Genomic DNA, 16,618 nt, shown 5'->3' with positions numbered 1-16,618 from the left:
AACAAGAGATATAAAAGCACAAATGCACTTGCTGAGATTTAATTACGACGAAAGCTTTCTCTATTGCACATAAAAATGTTGAATTAGACAAGGAAATTATTGACTATTTCAAAACAAGCAAAAGTATGTGTATGTGTGCCTGTGAGAGTGATTAGAGGTCTCAGTATAGGTTGCCTGGAAAAATTTTCAACAATATTATAATTTCCAACAAGTTAAATTAGCCTTCTCCTCATCTCTGAACCAACCCCCTACCTGTGTATCGTGGGTAAAATAAATTGATATTAGAGATAGTTAATAGATTTGTGTTAGACAATTTCAGAAATTATTTTTCCTAAGGAGATTAAAATATATTTAGAAGATAAGGTGGCAAGAGTGATAATAAGAGGTCAATTTGATATTATATAGGATTTTATGACTATATTTTCATATATAGGACATTTATATGTATTCATATATATGATATACATGAATTTAGAGATAAACTGTGAGATATATGGAAGGAGTAATAAGGTTATAATTGTAATGAATTTTCCTGAGAATATTCACAAGGATTGTCTGGCTCTAGGGGAAAAAATGAACCATTTAAAAATGGCTTTATTTTTTTTTTCTAGAAAATTGCAGGATTGCTCTTGCTACCTACTGTTAAAATTCTAATCCCCAAACAATAAACATAACCCTTGTATTTCCTGGCAGTCAGACTCATAAATGGAAAAGAGTTTGGCCAATCAAACCACGATGGGTTTGGAACACACTTGCAAAGTCAGGGGCATTCTGCAGAGATAGCTCTGTGATCAGAATCATAATATTTGAGAGAGAACTGGAAGGGACTTGTAAGCCCAAAACAGGTTTATGCAGAACTATATGCTTTCTCTAAAATGAGAAAAATCAATTTTCAAACAAAATCTCCCATGAAATTACCAACTGGTGATCAATTTTATTCACCATTCATAAATACTTTGGTTCTTACTAAATGACAGAACTTTCAGGATAGAGTCACCAAGGCCGGTTGAGCAAGCTTTTGCAACATCAATTTACCATGCTACTCTGTCTATGAATAGTTACATGTATTACATGAGAAGAAAAAGACAAGAGCTATTAATAGGGTCTATTGGCTACTGAAAACTACAAAGAAAAAATCACATAAATAGTATGCCTGTATCGGGAAAAAATGGAGATTGGGGTTTTTGTAAAAAAAAAAAAATATTACAAGGATGTATTACAAGGACAAATATTTAAAAGGATGAAGTTCTGTAAGCAAACAGATATTCTTTTGAGACTATGATTTTCTTTGATAATTATATTTATAAATATATTCAGAGGGAGGGAAGTAATAAGAGTAATAGGAGTATCATATAACTCAGATTTGAAGGATTTCTTCAAGAAACTCCCAATAAGCAAAACAGAAGCAAGGTAAATTTTTTACTTATTTATTTATTTATTACTATCATTAAGTTTCTCTGTATAAATGGCTTGTTTGCATATTTGTCTCGGTACCATATGTATGCTATACCCGTGGAGGCCAGAAGAGGACTTTGGATATGTTGGAACTGGAGTTAGAGATGATTGTGTATCACTATGTGTTTGCTGGGAATCTAACCTTGGTCCTCTGAAGGGTGCAGCCAGGTGACTTTAACCTCTTAGCTATCTCTCCAGACACAAAACTACATTTCGAAGACGCTATGTTGATACTTTGAAGAGGAATAAAAAACTACACATATGCTTTTAGGAGAAATGAGAACAAAAACAAACATCATGGTGCTCTTTTAAATGACTGAAAACCTGCTTCTTTAGTTGTACTTGGGGTGCTGGAAGGCTTGCAACTTAACATAGGAGGAAAAAATGAAAGTCATGATGTCAACAGGTCAGGAACTCATCCCCTTTAGGGGACTTGAATAATATTTTCTCATTTTACTTCCAAATTCTCCACCCACAGACATGCTTGACTTTCATGTTTGTTTTACCATGTAATGAGTGAAGAAACATACAATTCAATTGAATATGCTCAAAAATGCTCCTTCTTTTTCAAGGGAGTCCTCAGCCATTAGACAATGGATGTTCATGAGTTTCCCTGATGAAAGCTCCTTGATTTGTTTGCTTGGAAACAAGGGAAAGATATCCCTTGGGATTTTACCACTGTGTTCTTCTTAACGTTGCAAGTAATTCTCTACTGCCTAATCCCCTGGTTATAAATATTAGTTGTACTCTCACTAAGATGGACTCACTGTCCATCTTAGTTGTAGAACTGCAAACCAAAAATAACAGAAAGTCATCAGATGAATGTACACCAGAAAAGGAATGCCTACCTTCATGACTTTGGTTACTAAGATCTTAGAACAATGATAGCTTTCAGATAAGCAGAAGGCAATGTGTCCCTGCAACTGAGAGAGAGAGAAGGTGCGAAGTAGTATTGGAGGAGGAGAAGGAGGAGGAAGAGGAGGAGGAGGACGAGGAGGAGGAGGAGGAGATACAAACAAAAAACATTAGAATTCTTTCTTCTACCCGGAGAACTTAAAAATTACAAGGGCCATAGAAAAACCACTGTTGAAGGTGGGATCAGGTTTTGCTCAGTGGGTCACATTGAGGAGCAGAAAGGTCATCGAAGACCTGGGTGCAATGAGAAGTTTGAAATCCAAGCTAAGACATGCCAAAAGCAACAAACAACTGCAGAAAACCATATGAGTTGATTTAAAACATGTATTCAGGGCAAGGTGACAGCTAGCTCAGATAATTCAAGGACTGGCTAATTAGTATGATTCTGCAAGAAAATGGACAGTCAGGTAGTTACTGGAATTTTATGGTAATTTTATAATAAGAAGAAATAAAAAATGACCAGAAGACTTAAGACAGTCACTATGATAAAGAATAAGGATTTTTGCCTACCTTTTTAGGAGATCAATGAGTAGAGAGAAAAATCCTAAGGAACTGCTAAGATCGTGTGTAGGTTAGACACTGGAAATTAAACAAAAGTCAGTTCATGTCTGGTTTATGTGTTCACTGGCCCCTTAGTTCAATGAACCATTTTTGATTGATAAATCCAGTATGTATCTTAATAATTAATTAATTTAATAAATAATTAATTTTTCTCAATAATGTCTTTTTTACTATCTTTTTGTGCTTGTCTGTTTCAAGGATTTGTCCATTAACCAAATGAATTGAGTAAATCTTGGCACATCATAATTATTATAGGTGAGGAATAATTCTGATTGCAGTTAAGCGGGACAGAATGATCCAATTCTTGCAACAGCATGTGATGTGTATTTTCCAACTGGAAAACTGAATGAGAGTATCACACTGTTTTTTAGTTCTTAGAGACATATTTACTGAGTTTGTAAAAACAGAAATTCTACTATTTAAAGCTGGAAAAAGATCAGGAATGTCCCTCAGAAGACCAAGCTAGACATACATGTGTGCAACTCACTTTAAAGTAACAAGAATATTTAGCTGTATACCAAGCAGCTGTCTACTTCAATTTTTTATATACATAAATGAACTTTCAGATGATTTGCTGTCTTCTGTGACTTTGCTGACAAATACAAAACCAGGATTTAATACCAAACAATTTGGTTCCTCTAATGTCTCAAAAATTTCTTAGCAAAGATTTTTCTGAAGGTAGATAAACACAATAAAACAAATATCACAAAGTATATATATACACACATAACATGTAGAATTGTAAATCAGTTGCTAAACTACTATATAGTGCCTACTGAAACAGTTACTTGCTTTATTAAAACAAAAAACAAAAAAGAAAAAACTTCATCCCATTTTGAGACAATATATTTTGAAAGAAATTTATCCCAGTCATTGTAAGAAATTAAATGCAAAAGGCAAAATTTGTAAAGAAGATTAAACTTGAAATCACCTTTGTTACCTATGGCTAAATGAAATGTCTTAATTCCTTAACAAAGGCTAATCACAAAGCAAATGACTATGATAACTGCATTAAAACCAAGAACTGTTTACCCAGTATCACCATAAAGAAAGGAGCAAAACCAATCAATGTTAGATGGGAAATTCTTTAATGTGTACTTATGACAATGGATGAGATTACATTGTATGCCATCAAAAGCCTAAGTCTAGAGTCTCCAATAGGGTTCTTGATGTTGTGCACCTTGTAGAATTAATCATGTGTAATTTCTTATTGAGGATAGAAGGCGAAGTCTCAATAGGACACTTCCATCCTGATACAAGATACATAGAAAGTGTTAGGAGCATAAGTTGATTGGTTCAGTTGTCCAAGTCTAGAGCAACACCAAGCATGGCCCCTGTGAAAACCATGGATAAATAGATCATGACTTGCTGACGCAGCTCTTCAGTGTCATAAATGTATACTTCTGTTGAAAAAAAAAAACTGAAAATCCAGAAAAACCATATATGTGAGGGCAATGGAGATATTGGAACCTCTGTGACTTTCAATTTTGCTGAAACGAAAACTGCTCCAAAATTCAAACAGAAAATCACAGAAACAAAACAAACAAAAGCCTGGTGTCAAAAGCAGTTCTGCTGATAATTACATCATAACCCAACAGCTTGTCTGGATAGCCTTAGGAGAGATACTCATTCCTGTTTTAAAGCTAGATATAAATGTGACACAATAGTACCCATTATTTGCCTGAGTGCGGGTAAACATTTGTTCCTTTGTCTGTTCACTATGTGTGCCGCAAAGCACTTCTAAATGCACCCTATACATTTAGTAAAATGTTTACTATCTCAGAGCATCCCCCCTCCAAAAAATGTCATGTAGTGGGACTCATACAGTCTGCAGCATTTTGAGTTTGACATGTTTCACAAAATTATGCATCAAATCCCTCCCTCTATTTTCCAATGTCTTTGTATAGTGTACTAGTCTACATCTTTCAGTGCTGAATAATAGAATATCTCCCTGTCTAGATACGTCACTCTCCTATATATTTTAGGAAGGAGGGGAAACTCATCAAAGGAATATGAAAGAAACAATAGAAAATAATTAAATGTTAAAAAACAACAGACCTGATTAAATAATTCGTTCTAAAGAAACTCCTCCAATAGATGTAAGGAAATACAAATGAAAAACAATGAAAGGGAGGGCAGGAGGGGAGAGGAGGGAAAAGAGTAGAGGAGAGTGATAGATAAGTAGGAAGATACATGGAGAGCAAGAGGAAGAAAAGAGATCTCTCAACTCTGGTTAAGAATATAGTGATTCAGCAGCAGCAGGAGTGAAAGGTGGACATAATGTCATATTTTAAAACTAAAAGATTATTATATATATTACATGCCGATACCCCAAACCTGCAGATGGTAATGGTTAAGTTTCATCAAAACAGGTGAGAAAATGTTCTGTAAATTGAGATTATAAGTAGCAAATGATGATAGAGCTATTGAAAAAGAAATCCATTTTTCTTTTACTTTCACATGAGAAGATTTAATAAATCTGTCAGGGATTGCTCTAAAATACCTTCACAGCCAGACTTGGTGATGCACCCCTTTAGTCCTAGCTCTCAGGAGGCTGAGACGAGAGGACTTAAAAGGCAAAAATGCCTGGCTACCTATAGAGTGTGTCTGAAAACACAAATACAGATCAATAATCAATCAGACAAATGCAAACCTGTCAGAAACTTAGACACAAATATTCCTTTTCATAATTTACATAGACTGTATTTTGAGGAGCATGTGAATCCTACTGAACATGAATCCTGGTTGTCTACTTTATCCCTGTATATAAAATCAGTCTAGGATAACGCATCATCCTTAGAAGTGTATTTCAGTGAAATCCCTGTCATATTGACTGCTAAATGCATTGTAAGAATGATGCAAATCATAGCTACCTTTTTCAAGAGATCCTAGCATAAGCCAACTCCAAAAGTCTATCAATATTCAAATGATCTTTTTCTATACTGTCCCGCTCAAATTCCGAATACTTGCAGAAATCTTCTTTCGGCCTGAAAATGTTTACGAGAAGTTTGGAGAAGGCAGAGCTGTTTCCTGAGGATCATAGTCTGAAACACATCCTGTCGTCTTACTTTCCACCTATCAGAGAGGAGAGGGAGGCAGGTTGCTGAAATAGGCTGTGTGTCTGGAGGGAGGAGTGGAAGGGGAGGCTGTTATTGGAATGTAAAATAAATCGATTAATCAGTACAGAGAAAAAAGTAGCCGTGGCTACACGAGTCTACCAAGTTTCGAAGACCGAGGAAGGTCCGGGAAAGGGAGTACATTTCCTGAGAAACCATTCTCCAGTAAGCTTTCGTTACTGGGAAAGAGTCCATGAAGTTTTTGGAGGCTGTGGTGTGGAGGTTGGAAAGTATAGTCACGTCCATGATACCAACACCCAAATTCTTGGATATTAGAACTAATTGGCATATCCTCCACTCTTGACCACAATAGTCATCAGTGATTTACAGGCAAGTGATTCGGAGTTTTCTCACCAGCATTGACTTTAGTACTTTCTGTCACCATCATGGGATGCAATTTTTTGTTTTGTTTTGTTTTTTGTCATTAATGGGTATGTTCTTTGGAGAAAACATTCCTAAGCACTACACATACCTAGAAACAAAGAAGCAAGTTTTGCCTGAAAATGGGGCAAACTAATGGATGTGAGAAATTCAAGAGCTATGTCCCAGTAGTAAATACTATTGGAGACCTGAATAAACCCTTGATAAAAATATAAGACCTTGATAAAAATCTAACTAGGGCTTGTAAGTTTTTTTTTATGTGAACTGAAATTGCATTGAATTCATTTGGTTAAGAATAAGTATTCACTAATGTACAGCTAAGCATATCCTTGTGTAAAATAAGTAAGAATTAAATCTGTGAAAAGATAATAAATTTTAATGATCAGTGAGAACCCAAACTCACAAAATCCTGTTAACTTTTAAAATCATTTTTAATTGACAAATAGAGTAGAATATATTTTTGTGGAATGATTAAACTAAGCTAATTAACATCACCTCATATGCTTATCATTTTTTAATGATGAGAACAGTTGGAATTTACCATCTTAGTCATTGTGAATGTTCAATGTATGGCTACAAATGATTATATAGTGCTGGGATTTCATCCAACAAAACTTTATTTTGTTCCTAAAATTTACACTATTTTCAACAAAGTCAGTTACCAAACCACTTATGAAACAGACTAAAATATTTATTGATGGAATACAGCTAGTCTTTAGTAAAATTAATTTCAATGGTAATTTGGAAGTCCCAAGTCATGAATTAAGGTAGACTCAAGTCTTTATGTTGTAGAATAACTCTCCAACTTTCTCCCAGATTTTTGCTTTTTCTCCTTTATAGGGACACTCTCATTCTTTATGTTTGCCTAGCAAATGATCTGCTTTATGGGGATTTCCAATGTGTGAGCACAGAGCCTGCTTAGTATTTTCTCATAATTATTGCATTGCGATGTCTTTCCAAAATTGCAGCTACAGCTCCTGCCTTCTCTATCCTAGCCCTTTTGTTCGCTACATTTCCTGATTAGCTACATTAGAGCTTTATGGCACAGCCGTGTCCCTCCATGCACCCCCTGTTTAGCTTACAGGAAGCAGGAATGATGGAGTTGCTGAATCTTGTTTATTGATATCATATTCATTGCCTTCAGCACAGAAGTCTACCGTAAGCTTTTGCAAGCATCATTTCCCCACTTTCTTGGGAAATTGAGTAGTCTCTGGATCTCACCTTTAACTGACCTTTTTGGGCAGCTTGTGAAATACAGTATTAACCCTCATTCATTTATTACTTCTGGATATTTTTTTTTCAAAACTCCATAGTATTTATATATACTTTATAACATCTTAATGGCTAGTATGCAGGAACACAAACATATAAAATAATCTTGTTTTGTTTTGCAAATAGGAAGGAATCAAGTCCGTATCATGAGATCCATGGCTATAAACAGAGGGGGTGAGGAATGAAGGGAGCTAGGAAAGGAAGGAGAGAAAGAGGAAGAGAATAACCCAGGCAAAGGAAAAAGCAGCCTGGAAGCTGAGCAGACATCTTTAAAATCAGTCCACAAAAAGCTTGTTGCCCTTCAGCCTTGCGACAATACACAATTCATTCAAAACTGTAGGTTGCATTTAGCTGTTAAGGAAATCAGTTTAAATATTTCCAATTTAACCGAGTTCGTTTCATTTTTCCCTTGGCAATTAGGTCTCTTTTATGTTAATAACCAGTGCCACACAATATACCATATTAGCATCTGGGCCTTCACATCCGTGATACTCATAACATTCGAATAACCACCACGTCAATCATGGGGAGCAGATGCTGGCTGTAAACGATCACTAGGCTCTGCTGGCACACAGGGCTAAAAACAACCCAGAGTTTATCTGCAACACATGGTGGACAATGGTACCCTGCCTCCAAGTTATATTGTATGTCAGTTTTTTAAATTAATGTTTTTCTTTATATAAACCCCATATTTCTCTGTTTTCTTATGCTCATTCTTGAAACCTTTATTATTTTAGCAGATTTGATAGACTCACTGGTTTAACAGCCTATTAAATTGTACAATCTTTGGAGAGTAAAAACTTTCCAACATTTCTTTTAGTCTGTTGATTACTGAAATCTCATATTTTAAAAGTGTTGCTATGATTTCCTTCTCTCTTATTTAGCTACAAGGTTTAACTCATTCATCCTGGCTGACCCAAATTTTGTTCAAAAGATATATTTCAGTTCTTTAGAAATTCTTCAAATAGCTCTTAGAGACTTTAATTTCTTTTTCTCTGCCCTAGGATCAAGGAAACACCTTTAAAACCGACTTTGAGATTTTTTTGGGGGAGGGGTAGGAATTTTTCAGTAATTCAATAAATTATTTTTATGTTTTGTGGTCTACGATATTTGAAGAGTATAACATTATAGCATGAACCTTGCAAGTTTTACTAAAATACCCATTCTTCCTTTTCCATATGTTAATACATCATTTTTTATGACCTTAAAATGTGCTCATTCCTGCATACACACACACACACACACACACACACACACACACACACACACACACACACTACACATATACATATACTATGTGTATATAGGTACCTGTGAAGGCCAAAAAAGAGCCTGAGATCCACTTGACCTGGAGACATAGGTAGACTCCAATGTGAGCCCCGTGTGAGTCTGGGGACTGAACAGTCTCTCCTGAAAGAACAGCAAGTACACTTAACCTCTGAGATATCTCCAGCTCCCTTCAAAAGAGCCTTTGGTGCGAAGTGTGTTGCTACAAGACAGCGTTTCAAAGACTTTCTTGACTAGAGTGTTCATCGCTGGCAAATCCTGGAGAACAGAACAGAAAGTGAAATCATGTTTGATGACTGACAAGGAATGGTAGCCAGTAGCTGCAGGTAGAAGGCTCACGTTTGTACTGCTGTCCAGATCTGAGGGCCAGCAATGAATGCTTTGGGAGATAAAAATTCTTCCCCAGAGTGTTACAGCTCAATAAAACAGCTGACGCTTGATGAAATAACTTGTGCACTTTACGTCATGTGGATAGGGACCTTGGAAACATTCAGAGAGTAGGATGGGACGAGGGGGATAAATGCTTCCCCTTGGCTCAGTCTGAGATGTTTGGGACTTTTCTATTTACATGGGGAAGGATTTAGGTGTTGTCCCTATGTGACTGATTGTCATGGCTCTCTCAGTGGGGTGTTGTGGTTACATGTTCCAGGACAGAGAGACCTTAGCAGGAAGCTGGTTCCACGCCTACCATTTTCAATTCTGAGATTCCCCAGAGTTTCGAACCTGCTTCCACCTTACCAGTTCTCCTGCCTGCTGGCCGCGGTCCATTTGCCCCTCACCCTCCTAGCAATTGACACCTCTGCTCACATACCTGACATAACGTACAGTTGGAGAGGATGGCCTAACCTGAACGAAATCCACATTCTGATTGTTGTGGTCACAACCGGACCTCATCCTCTAGTTGACAATCTGAAAGAGAAATAAATATAAGCCTAGAAGATATGTTCCGTAGGCTTGCCCAGCAACGTCGGAGATGCAGTACTGGAGTATTTGTCCAAAAACATCTCAGAAGTTTAAGTTCAACATTTGAGGACTACAGTCACTTAGACTAGTAAAGAAACCTAGTAGTTTTAACCCTGATTATACCTGCTGGGAGTTTAAGCAATGTAGACAGTAAAAATTAATGACGTTCTTTCCAGAGTCACTTAGGCTTGGGAAGAGCTTCTGGCTCCTCTAGTCTTTCCTTTGCCAGTTAGTCCAACTAAGTCAATATAAATCAAAGGCTTTGCTTGAACCTTCTTTCGGTTGCTCAGAGTGGGGAGGATTTCTTTTCCTTTGTTGACCCTACTCTTTGTAGAATGAAAAGTGGTGAAGTGTCCACTCAGGGGCGTCTCCGCGGAATCCGAGAAAAAGAGACCAGCTGGTCCCCCACAGTTGCGGTATACTTCGGGAGATGTTCCACATCCCTCTGGGATTCATTAGACCTTGGGGGACAAGAAGGAAATATTCACCCTTTTAATCTTTCTGACTACGTCAGTATGTCAGTATAAGTCCTCAAGTATGGTAATTAATCTTTCTGGCTACATCAGTATAAGTCCTCAAGTATGGTAATTGAATACCCAGCAGCAAGGTTTTGCCATTGGGTAATTTTAACTAATGTGAAATATTGAGGAAAAAACTTGAACAGAAATTAGGCATCTTAAACTCAACCTTGATGATACTCACTATTTAAAAAGTCAGTACCTGTCAAAGTGTCATGCTTTACATATCTTAAATACTTGCTCAGACCCTGTGACTTTCATGAGCCTTTAAGCTTTTGATTTTTGATTTTGGAAAAATAAATGTAGTCATTTCCATCTTTAGTCATGTTTGTTTTTCTAAAATATTTTTTTTATTTTGCATCCTAACATGTTACTTTTTTAACAATCATAAGATATAGTAGCATCAATAAATAAATTTATCATCTGCTGTGAAAAAAATGGGGTATAGAGATTAAACAAGTTTTAGCCCCTCTTCCTAAGGCTCCAATGCCAAATCAAAGCTTTGGTTTTACCCAAGCTCACATGCACAGACCAAGGAGGATGGAAAAGTTATTTACAGAGCCTAAATGAGAAGCAATTGGCAGGAACCTCCTGAAAGGGGCCACACAGGAAGTTGCTACCCAGAACATCAGTATTTTGGAATTGATCTGGTATTGCTTTCCCATAACTGCGTAGGGGAGCCCCTTTTCTGTAACATTATTAACTTAAGTATTCTAATCTCTCCCCGAGACCACCAGGCTATGTGCAACTAAGGTGCAATTGTGTGCTGGATGGGAAGAGTTGCTGGATACTCAGGCAAGCATACAGTGACTCTGCCCATCCCCGCTTCCCTGAATGAGCACTTAGAGTCAGCCAGCTTAGCTGGACTGTTTTTGGTTTTGTGTTTGGCTTTGGTTTTACAGGCACAGTTGAATTAATGAAGATAGCAATTTTGGCTTGGAAGATGGTATACCAACCTCCTCAATAAAGCAATTATTAGCTTTCAATTTAGCAAGAATCTTGACTATTATCAGGGTTACCTTTAAGAAATGGAATACCCTCTGCAAAGAAAAAGGTACAAATGAAAGCACATAGAGCCAAGAAACCTTACATGGTAACCATGTAATTGCAGTTTTCCATGATAAAAGACATTTATCCCTTGTTTGAATTAGTATAGATGAGTGTACATCTGTGGATTAAACATTACCTTCTGTCTTTACATTGAACTATATCAGAGATCCCCTCCCCCGAAAAGAAATCCAAACTCCTCTAATTTTATCAGAAGTTGAAAGGAATTAAATTATTCTTTTTACTTGTTTGTTTTCTTTTTATACAATTCAGAAAATCATCTACCTTAACTTTGTTTTTGGTTTTCAACCCATGTAAAGAGCAAAGAGAAGCAACAGGTATATATGAAAACATAGTGTAATGCGTGTTTATGACCTTCCCTAAATTCAACGAAGGAAGCCTGTCAAATTGTTCTATGGGAGTTACTTCTTAAGAAATCATTAGGCAAAAATTCCTCCCTATGAATAATTATCCCATTTGATGCTTATACTCTAAACAATTCCATATCATGGAATAAGCAATAGTAATCTATGCTGGAAAGACTTTATCCATTAACTCTCCTTAAGGGCAGTCCCATGCTGACTTGTTCTACTTCTCCTTGTCAGTGAGTCAGGGGACCATTCAGACCCAGGGCAGGGATTTTGAAGCACACTGAGACAAACATGATTGAGCCTAAAGTATAAAGGCCAAATGCGTTCTCCAGAGTGAGCTTCTCAGTGAACTTAGCCAGTACAGGATAATACGTCAATTTAACATGTACATAAAAGGCATTTGACTCTTTGTAAAACTGAACTCAGGGACTTCTACTGGACAGGAAACTTGCTGTTGAGTCTCATGAGAGCTATCTCAACCAAGGTAGTGTTGCCTCGTATCATGGGTGTATTATGGCCCTAGTGAGTCTTATCTGTTGGGTCTCTTTTTGGAAAAAAAAGTCTGACAAGAGCCAGAAAGCATAAGAGACAGGATACCCCCACACACACACACCTCTGGTTTCTTGAAACTATATGTGGTCACTGTATGTGACAGTCTGTACTCATGATTGAACTAGCAGAGGTATATTGGTCTTTACTAGTTTCTAAGTTGAGACCCTTCCTGACTAGTCTTAGGGTGACTATCCTCTTATAAACCTGTACTCAACATCAATCTCTCTGCCCCTGCCTCTCTGTCTCTCTCTGTCTCTCTCTCTGTCTGTGTGTGTGTGTAAATGCATGTGTATGAATGAGTAAGTGCATGCGTGTGTGTGTGTGTGTGTGTGTGTGTGTGTGTGTGCTCACAAACAATGGCAGACAGGCTAAAAACCTTACCAATACTCTTCCTTTTATAGAAAGTAAGGACCTTTCTTTTGTCCTTCTTTTGGCCAAGGAGGACAAGCATATTCAAGAAGCTGGTTCTGAAGAAAGGATTTGGCCCTAAGGCTTCAGACTTTCAAGGAGGTCCAGATGTGTCTCTCGGGATTTACATTTTATTGACAAAAGCCTTTTAGGGAGATGATTTTTTAATTTTCAATTTAGTGCCAATATTTGTTAGCGTCTCCATGTCCATCCTGTAGGTTTTAACCAGCACCCGGTAGTCTCATAAGTAAAGGGAAAGTTGGACATAATGAATTTAAATAGTCATTCCTTCTAGTTTATAAAAAATTCCCTTGTTTATATATAAACAAGTCTCAAGGTTATTTTGTAAGCCTAGGGTTCAAAATGGTACAGTTGTTCAGGAGTTAAGCTAGTGAGGACTGTGGAGGAGGTCTTTGTCCCAGTTTGTGAAGTGAAGCAAATATTGTGAGATGCCAATGAAACGTCTACTAATTCTTTTGAGTCTCTCAGCCCAGCATCCAAAGAGGGCATTTCCTGGCCAATAGAATGGCAGTGATGGGCATAACTCGAACACCCCAGGACTAGTTTCCAGGGTGATACTGATCCATACTTTCCCATGCCTGCTCTACAGTCCCTAACAAGCCAGTTTTCATGTGTACTCTAGATATCATTATGAATATCCTTCTTACTTTATCCCAGGACAGATGAAAGGGAGAAGCCCTGTACTGTAAGGGTTAGAAACTAGTTCCTTCTATCCTTATCTGTAGGGCAGACTAAGATGAGAGCCAACCAGGCAAAATGAAAAAAACATTTTTCCCTTTGCTGGAGGCTGCGTCATGGCTTATGATCCTGTTGTTTATTAGGGAAGTAAAATAAACTCTTGTTTCATGCGGAGGGTAGTGGGATATGGCACATCTCGAAAAGAAGTCTGAACAATTGATAACTAGTGAGAAAATGCAGCCCTTGCCTTGCATAAGCCGTGAGGTTCCAGCCATTGGAGGGGAAGAAGAAAGGTAAAAATTATTCCAGGTGAAAAAAGAGGGACAAGTTGTTCTGCTTTAAGATTTCTCTAATCTTTTGTCTATTTTCTTAAGATGGAAATCTGTATTACAGTTTTTAAATCCAGCTAGGAAGCAAGCATGATAACACTGTTGCTTTCTTCTTATTTAAAGAGGGTTATATATAGATTTGAAGAGCCTTCTTATAATTGATCACACAATTCAAGTTCTGTAATCTAGAGAATAATAAACACAGAACAGAGCAACAACAACCAAGACAGGTATCAAACATACTTAGAAGGTGATGGCTTTAAGCTGTTCCCTACTTTGTAACTTTCTCTGTTAGTGTGACTGAAAGAGAAAAGCAAAATAAAGAATATTCAAAGTGTCATGGGGCTGGAACAGAAGCATACTAACACGGAGCAAAGGAGTTTTGGAGGGGGAGGGCCATTCTCTCTCAGTTAGAGAAAATGGATATGGAGATACTAAGCATGAAGAGCAAGCAGGAAAGCCCATCAGAACTCACCTCTCCAGCCTCTTGCCCAAGCAGGCTGATCCTGCCTCTGTCTTGGCTGCTGCTTTTCTATTAGATATTTTCTTTATTTACATGTCATCTGATTTCTCCTTTAGAAGTTTCCCCTCCAGAAAAACAAAAACAAAAATAAAAAAAACAAACAACAAGAACAAACCCCTGTTGCCTCCCCCCTCCTCCTGCTTGCCACTCTACTCTCTCCCACTTATGGGCCCTGAAATTCCCCTACACTGGGGCACAGAACCTTCAGAGCGCCAAGGGCCTCTCCTCCCATTGATGACCAACTTGGCCATCCTCTGCTATACACATTGCTGCTGGAGCAATCAGTCCCACCATGCCATGTGTACTCCTTGGTTGGTGGTTGAGACTCTGGGAGCTCTGAGGGTACTAGTTAGTTCATATTTTTGTTCATCCTAAGGGACTGCAAACCCTTCAGCTCCTTTGGTCTTTTCTCTAACTTCTTCACTGGTGACCCTGTACTCAGTTCAATGGATGGCTGTGAGCCTCTACATCTGTATTAGTCAGGTACTGTCAGAACCTCTCAGGAGACAGCTATATCAGGCTGGATTGTCCTTCCTTCAGTCTCTGCTCCACAGTTAGCCTCTGCAACGCCTTCTGTGGGTATTTTGTTCTCCCTTTTAAGAAGGAATGAAATGTCCACATTTTGGTCTTCCTTCTTGAATTTCTTGTGGTTTGTGGGTTGTTCTTCGTGTATTCCGAACTTCTGGGCTAATAACCACCTATCAGAGAGTTCATACCATGCCTGCTCTTTTGTAATTGGGCTACCTCACTCAGGATGATATTCTCCAGATCCATCCATTTACTTAAGAATTTCATAAATTCATTGATTTTAATAGCTGATTAGTACTCCATTGTGTGAATGTACCACACAATCTGTATCCATTCCTCTGTTGAGGGACATCTGGGTTGTTTCCAGTTTCCGGCTATTATAAATAAGGCTGCTATGAACATGGTGGAGCATGTGTTCTTATTACATGTTGGAGCATCTTCTGGGTATATGCCCAGGAGTGCTATAGCTGGGTCCTCCAGTAGAACTATGTCCAATTTCTGGAGGAACCGCCAAACTGATTTCCAGAGTGGTTGTACCAACTTGTAATCCCACCAGCAACGAAGGAGTGTTCCTCTTTCTCCACAACCTCTCCAGCATCTGCTATCACCTGAATTTTTTATCCTAGCCATTTTGACTGGTGTGAGGTGGAATCTCAGAGTTGTTTTGATTTGCATTTCTCTGATGACTAAGGATGTTGAACATTTCTTTAGGTGCTATTCAGCCATTCAGTATTCATCAGTTGAAAATTCTTTGTGTTGCTCTCTACTCCATTTTTTAATAGGGTTATTTGGTTCTCTGGAGTCTAACTTCTTGAGTTCTTTGTATATATTGGATATTAGCCCTCTATCAGATACAAGATTGGTAAAGATCTTTTCCCAATTTGTTGGTTGGCATTTTGTCCTATTGACAGTGTCCTTTGATTTACAGAAGCTTTGCAACTTTATGAGATCCCATTTGTCAATTCTTGATCTTAGAGCATGAGCTATTGGTATTCTGTTCAGAAAACTTTACCCTGTGCCTATTTGCTCGAGGTTCTTCCCCACTTTCTTTTCTATTAGTTTCAGTGTATCTGCTTTGATGTGGATGTCCTTGATCCACTTGGACTTGAGCTTTGTACAAGGAGATTGGAATGGATAGATTTGCATTCTTCTACATGCTAACTACCAGTTGAGGCAGCACCATTTGTTGAAAATGCTGTCTTTTTTCCACTGTATGTTTTTTTTTTTTTTTTTAGCTCCTTTGTCAAAGATCAAGTGACCATAGGTGCGTGGGTTCAATTCTGGGTCTTCAATTCTGTTCCATTGATCTACCTGCCTGTCACTGTATCAATACCATGCAGTTTTTTGTTTTTTTGTTTTTTTGTTTTTTTGCTTTTTTGTTTTTTTATCACAATTGCTCTGTAGTACAGCTTAAGGTCCTGGACAGTAATTCCACCACAGGTTCCTTTATTGTTGAGAATAGTTTTGGCTATCCTGTTTTTTGTTGTTGTTGTTGTTGTTCCAGATGAATTTGCAAATTGCTCTTTCTAAGTTTGTGAAGAATTGAGTTGGAATTTTGATGGCGATTGCATTGAATCTGTAGATTGCCTTTGGCAAGATGGCCATTTTTGCTATATTAATCCTGCCAATTCACGAACATGGGAGATCTTTCCATCTTCTGAGATCTTCTTCAATTTCCTTCTTCAGAGACTTG

At 37.7% G+C, this 16,618-nt stretch overlaps 1 long non-coding RNA gene across 4 annotated transcripts in view; it reads right to left on the bottom strand.

Moving 5' to 3' along the window:
* Positions 1-4,002: 4,002 nt before the first annotated feature.
* The window catches only part of LOC116074937, a 29,069-nt gene continuing 16,453 nt past the window's right edge, over positions 4,003-16,618 (bottom strand). For 3 of the 4 annotated variants that reach the window (XR_004112355.1, XR_004112353.1, XR_004112354.1), the window contains exons 3-7: positions 10,074-10,411; positions 9,799-9,896; positions 9,012-9,245; positions 5,805-6,006; positions 4,003-4,265 (exon numbers count right to left, since the gene is read on the bottom strand). This is a non-coding gene — a long non-coding RNA (uncharacterized LOC116074937). The remainder of the gene's footprint in view (positions 4,266-5,804; positions 6,007-9,011; positions 9,246-9,798; positions 9,897-10,073; positions 10,412-16,618) is intronic. The other variant, XR_004112356.1, reaches the window with a different exon arrangement.

This window comes from Mastomys coucha, unplaced genomic scaffold (assembly GCF_008632895.1).
Source record: "Mastomys coucha isolate ucsf_1 unplaced genomic scaffold, UCSF_Mcou_1 pScaffold3, whole genome shotgun sequence".
Lineage (NCBI taxonomy): Eukaryota > Metazoa > Chordata > Mammalia > Rodentia > Muridae > Mastomys > Mastomys coucha.
This window is presented reverse-complemented; position numbering and strand designations above follow the sequence as displayed.